Source organism: Zootoca vivipara, chromosome 9 (assembly GCF_963506605.1).
Source record: "Zootoca vivipara chromosome 9, rZooViv1.1, whole genome shotgun sequence".
NCBI lineage: Eukaryota > Metazoa > Chordata > Lepidosauria > Squamata > Lacertidae > Zootoca > Zootoca vivipara.
Window position 1 is genome coordinate 12,785,445 of NC_083284.1, and position 6,367 is coordinate 12,791,811.

Sequence of the window (6,367 nt, forward strand, 5' to 3'; positions counted from 1 at the left end):
CAGTAGTCTAGTTTTGACACGCACATCCCATGCTCCACCCAGGCAACGAAGAGGTATTAATCAGGGTTTCCATCCCTAGCATATAGAAATCATTTCGCACTATGTTTGGAGAGGAAGGGACGAGTCACCCAAGTCTTACTTGCCAGATCTTATGATCAAAACAAGGCAGCCGCCCTCCCAAACTCCAGATCTTCTCCTTGCCTTCCCTTTCTCTGTTCCGCATCTCGCCCGGTCCTAAATTTAGAGGGCTTAGCAACACTCAGCCGCACTGTGGGAGTGTGTTTCCGCGTCTCCAGGCTTGGCAAGGCGAGCCAAAACAAACCCGTTAGCGCAGAAATGAGAGGGGAAGAGAACGAACACAGACTCTCCCAACGGAGGAGGAAGTACACCAGCCAGACAAGACATTTTTAAAGGCCTGCCGCCCCTGTAAGCTTCGGCTCTGAATGATAAGGTTTCAGTTCTCCTCGATTCATCCTGTTCTTTGCTTGGGCCACACACCAGCTTCCATTAAAGCAGACAGTCCATTGGGAGCTCTTGGGGAGGAGGAAGCCGTGGGCCTCTATATGTTATTAGGCTACAGGTTGTATCATCCCAGCCTACTACTCCTGTTGGCTGTGGCTAATGGATTCAAACAGCACCTGCCGAGCCACTGGCTCCCCACCCTCGACAAGGAGGATTCTAACTCTGGTATGGCTGATCTACATAACCTCGTGGCTTCAGTTCTAGGATAGGAGAACAGAGACTTCATTGGCTATTGTCCCAAAGTGCCCTCTGCCTAGTTAAGGTATGACAGGTAGCTATGATTGAAAGGGCGTCTTCCACAGTCGACACGTCGTGTCCACTTCTGGGCACCGCCATTTAAGAAGGATGTTGACAAGCTGGAACGTGGCCAGCAGAGGGCAACCAAGATGATTAAGAGGGTCTGGAGGCCAAGCCCTATGAGGAAAGGTTGAGGGAGCTGTTTAACCCTGGGAAAGAGGAGACTGAGAGAAGACAGGATAGCCATCTTCAAATATCTCAAGGGCTGCCACATGGAGGATGGAGCAAGCTTGTTTTCTCCTGCTCTGGAGGGTTGGACTCGAACCAATGGCTTCAAGTTACAAGAAAGGAGTTTCCAACTAAACATCAGGAATAACTCTTTGATGGCAAGCACTGTTCAACCGTAGAACAGACTCCCTTGGGAGGTAGTAGACTTTCCCACCATTGAGGTTTATAAGCAGAGGCTGGATGGCCATCTGTCACACAGGGGTTGGGCTAGATGACCCTCAGGGACCCTGTTCCAACTCTACAATTTTATGGTTCTATGGCAGGCACCCCCAAACTTCGGCCCTCCAGATGTTTTGGACTACAATTCCCATCCTCCCTGACCACTGGTCCTGTTAGCTAGGGATCATGGGAGTTGTAGGCCAAAACATCTGGAGGGCCGCAGTTTGGGGAAGCCTGTTCTATGGTTCCTGTCCGCCAAGAGGTCCTCCAATTCTGATTTCAAGCTTTTTAAACAAAGATGAGCAAACGTTAACAGCAGAGGAGCTGGTTAGAAGGGCTGAGGTTGCATTTTCTTAAATCAGTAGAACTTACTTCCCAGTGAATACAGTATGTTTTGTGATCACGTTGCCACAGTGACACAGTGGAGCAGGGACTCACTAGTCATATCAGAGCAGAAACAACGGCATCATCTCCATGGGGCTCTATTTACCAATTCTCAGAATGCCAAATAAATAAGCTTTTCGCAGAGAGAAACCTACGAAATAAGATCTGCAGAGGAGGATGGGTTAGGTTACATGAGCACGCACGGCTAAAGGGTTAACCTGCCGTTTTTACCCTGAAAATTCCAACATCCCTGGCATTATAACCAAAATGCCACAAAGCACCGAGCAATCTTCTGAGTCCTGCAGAACTCTTCATCAGGTTAGATATTAAGCAAAAGCAGAGGGGGCCAGAGCTCAGCAAGAAAGGTGACTTAGTAGTGTTATAGTTGGGGGGGGGAGAGACAGACTCCCCTAAATTCCTGGAACCATTAAAGGGTCAGAATTTAATCAAGCCCCCTGAATTTTCAGAGCGATTCAATTGCTGGTAGAACCAGGCTGGCCTGATCATGAGTACAGTACAAAGAAAGTGGGGACTCAGTGCCCAAGTGGGCAGAGACCAAAAGGATGGAGTTTTTAGGATTTCAGTTTCCTGTGGCGGGGCTTAGGGGGCGGGGAAGGTTTCAGTTTGTAAGTGGCAAGCTGCAGTGGAGGTCAGAGCCATGACTGAGGTCTTTTCAGATCCCTGGCTACAGCTTGGGAGAAGCAAGAACCTTTGGGAGTGCAAACCCCTTACATCGTCTGTAAATGGACCATATATCATAAAGACAACACAGTCTCCGCTGTGCCTCCCCTGGGAAAGTGCCTAGACCCCCAGACTTTCACACAGCTCGGAGATTGGAGTGGTGTGAAACAGAATGCCTTGATTAAGAAAAATCATTTTTACTGTACAGTCTTTAAAGGGGCATACCTGTGGGGGGGGCGTGTCTCATAAAAGAGCACCCGTTCTTCAGAATTCACCCTCACACCACTGGGTTGCAAACAAGTTTACGCCAGTCTCATTTTTCACTGACTGACAAGCAAACAGCTTAAAGTACCCAGTTGATGCATTTCAGTGTAGCTCAGTATCAGTTTACTGTTTACAAAACCCCTTTGAATAGATGACCTAGCTGAAATCACTCATGCTCTCACCTTTTGGCACCAACTCCAATTACTGAACACACTTTAAAACACATTTGAAGCCTGTGACTTCTCCTAAAAAGAATCCTGAGAACTGCAGTCTGTTAAGGATGCTGGGAATTGTAGCTCTGGTCGGGGTGGGGGGGGGAACTACAGTTCCCAGGTTTCTCCACGAGGGAGTCCTGCGCATTAAATGTGCATGTGTTTTAAATGTGCATGGCATGGATCTGCCCTATAAAATCCCATCAATCCACCTGTCGAGTTATTCAGTTCTGTTCAAAGGAGCTTGCCCTGACCCCTCACAGCAAGTCGTCTCCATGCATCCTCTACATTACCGAGGAGAGTATTTTGGAAACAGGCAGGAATTCCTCTCTTGTTTACAAAAAAAAAAAGTGAAGAAAAAAAGAGCTCTAGGAAGTCAGCCTATATATGGGAAGAAATGCATTCCTAGACGTTTTACGCAGCATGGAAATTAACAAAGGGGGAATCCTGAATTCAAGTGGCAAAAGAAAATACTGATGGTCCCCTTAAATACTTTTTACAAAAAAGAAACGTAAACAATGCAACTTAGCGATCCATGTGTCACTTAAGCAAGACTACTGCACTTAAAATTATAATGTGCGCGCATCCCTGAGTTATCCAGGGCTACCCCTGCATCAAACTAGTTTCAAGAGCGAATAAACTGGTTTATGTGACCCGGGAACGTGGCCATGTAGGTTGAAAACCACGCTCCCGATTTCCCACCTTCTCTTTCCAATCTCCTTGGCTCAGTAGCGCAAACCAATTCGCTGCAAGTTACACTGTTTTTCAAAGAAGGGCCCCCCTCCCACGTTCCACTCAATATAGCGCGTCACTAAAATACTAACAACCCATGATGGGTCTACTGCCGAGGAAGCATGCAGGATCTGGTCCTCCGCACAAGTCCGCGAAATATAAAGACAACAAGCTGTTGGAAGCAAGGTACCGGTAGGTATTAAATTTCATGGGTGGCCGCAATGCTAAAAAACAAAACAAACCAAGGCACCTTGGGAAAAGGAAACCCGGCAGAAATCGGTGGAACTTCACGAGTCAAGCGTACAACACGGCCCACATCGCTGGTGCGCTCAGAGGACGCTACATCAACCCGAAGGCATTCACAGATACGGAAACACTCGTTCCCACGCACGCGCGTCTTTTTACCTGGCTCAAAGGATCTCCGGATATAGGCTACAAGTTTTCTCCAATTTTATCGCCTCTGTGCAAATCTTTCCGAGTCTCTTCTGGGCGCCAAAGCGCGGGTTTCCACTGCAGAGATGAACTCGGAGGCACAGAGAGGAAAACTTCACCTCGACTCTCCTGAGCGCAGCCCTCCACAAGATCCAACCTCTGCGCGAGATCCTTCGCCGAGGTCCGAGCAGCCCCGCGCACCGGTGAAGCTCTGCGCGACCTCCTAACAATCCCCTCCTGTCTAAATTATGGAGCTAAAATAAATACGAACCTAAATCTATCAATCAAGCAGCGCAGATAAAAAAAATTACACCCGGCGCGTCTTTCTGCAGCTGCAAAACTGATCGCTCTGCCGGCCGCGGGTGTACTAGTAGCGCACACGCCCCCTTCTGCCGGGTCCTTTGGCTCCGCCCCCCCAGAATTCCTCCACCAATCCTAGCTCGGAATCTCACTACCTACGGGGGGGGAGGCGGGGGAGGAAGGAGAGAGCAACGCTGAGAAGCAGAGATCAGAGCAAAAGGGAGTTTTGTTGTTTTCGTCTGTGTTTCACCCCCCCCCCAAAAAAAAGCAAGAGCGAGAAGGATTTCCATAGAATTGGAGAGTTGGAAGTGATCCCAAGGGTCATCTAGTCCAACCCCGTGCAATGCAGGAATTCTGCACACAGCCGTCCCCGGGTGGGCTCGAACCACCAACAGCAAAACGTACTGACGGATTTTTGAACAAGGAAATGGTTTGGTGGTTTTTTTGGCAGGGTTGACCACAAGACTGTGATAGGATCTCTCGCCTCTCTTAATTTCTTTGGAGATGGGTGTGCGTTACATTTGCCTATGCCTATAGAGGTAGCAGAATGGGATGGAGACTGTCTATACCACTTCAGACAGAGCGGATCATATTTTTAAAATGCTTTTTTAAAAAGTTAATCTTATTGTTTCACGGTAGGGGTTAACTGTTTTGCTTGTGCAATCAGCATAAATCTGAGACCTGAGGATGACTCAAGCATCTTCCTGGTGTTTTTTTTTTTTTTTTTTTGCAACACTGCCCTAGGCACGGTTCCTCAAAAGTTAAAAATTCTACTGAGTTCGGTGGAACGCTGGATAGCTGGATAGTGACGTGGATAGTGGGAGAAAGGACTCAATGGCCAGGGGAGGCTACTGCCCCTGGAGGCAGGATTCACTAGTGTGCCCAGACATGGGCAGAGCGGCACCAGAAGTCGCTTCTACGCATGTCCAGACATGTACTTCCGGTGCCGGCGCTGCCTGATTTCCGGTGCCCAGAAAGGGGCAGAGCAGCACCAGAAGAAATCCAGGGGAATTATGGGATATTTCGCTATTCGGGATGACAGCGGGAAACGGCTTTAAAAACGGGGGCTTCCCGGGGAAACGGGACACTTGGCAGCTATGGCACCAACACCTTGAATTGTGTTTGGAAATGTACTGGGAGCCAGTGTAGATCCTTTAAGGCTGGTGTTCTATGGTCCCGGAGGCTGCTCCCAGCCACCAGTCTGGCGGCCGCATTCTGGATTAGTTGTAGTTTCCGAGTCACCTTCAAAGGTAGCTCTGTGTAGAGCGCATTGGAAGATAACCAGAGTATGTACCACTCTGGTGAGACAATAATAACCACAAGCTTGTTGCAATGGAGAGAGAGAAATAGCAGTGAAGTACAAGATAAATCAATCCTACTGTAGTAAGAAGAGATGCTTGCAGTTTTAGAAGGCAGCCAGCAGGAGAAGCTTGACTAGATTAGGCTTCCTCCTGACTGCTATGAAGTTAATGTACAAAGCAGGCTTCATTTCTCCCCTGGCTGATTGTGAATGTAAGGAGGAGATAAAGTGTTACCTATACAGCAGGGGGTGGGGCTCTGTGGAATATCTTACAGCAGGGGTGGCCAACTCCGAAGAGACTGCGATCTACTCACAGAGTTAAAAACTGGCAGTGATCTACCCCCTTTTGGGGTGTTCAGGTCAAAGTTGTTAAGCTTTTTTTTAGGGAGGAGGAAGGCCCATTTTTTAGGGGTTCAGGTCAGAGTTGTTGAGCTTTTCTGAGGTGGGAGGAAAGCCCTCTTTTGGGGAGGTGAAGGGCTAAAATGTTGAGCATTTTTTAGGGGAGCCAAAGTTGTTGAGCTTCTGGGGGGGGAGCCAGTGATCTACCAGTGATCTACCACAGGTGGCCAGTGATCTACCGGTAGATCACAATCTACCTGTTGGATGTGCCTGTCTTACAGTATTCGATTGCAGTGAAATAATAGGCAATCAACTGCTTTTATTTGTTTATGGTTGTTTGTATAGGATGTCCAGTTACGGTAAAAATTATATTCGGGGTTTTTTAATGAAATATTTTCCATAAGTAACAAAAGTACATTCTGTGCCTCTCTTTTTAGATCGTAGCATCCTTCATACAATTTGACCACCGTCCCTTAGAGACATTTTTTGCTGTAGTCCGTATGGGGTTGAGGGGGAA

At 48.0% G+C, this 6,367-nt stretch overlaps 1 protein-coding gene across 1 annotated transcript in view; it reads right to left on the reverse strand.

Moving 5' to 3' along the window:
• RASGEF1B (RasGEF domain family member 1B) overlaps nucleotides 1-4,257 on the reverse strand; it is a 38,467-nt gene extending 34,210 nt beyond the window's left edge. Inside the window, exon 1 of the mRNA XM_035112416.2 lies at nucleotides 3,885-4,257. The gene's annotated coding sequence lies outside the window, so the exon portion shown is untranslated. The remainder of the gene's footprint in view (nucleotides 1-3,884) is intronic.
• Between the last annotated feature and the right edge of the window lie 2,110 nt (nucleotides 4,258-6,367).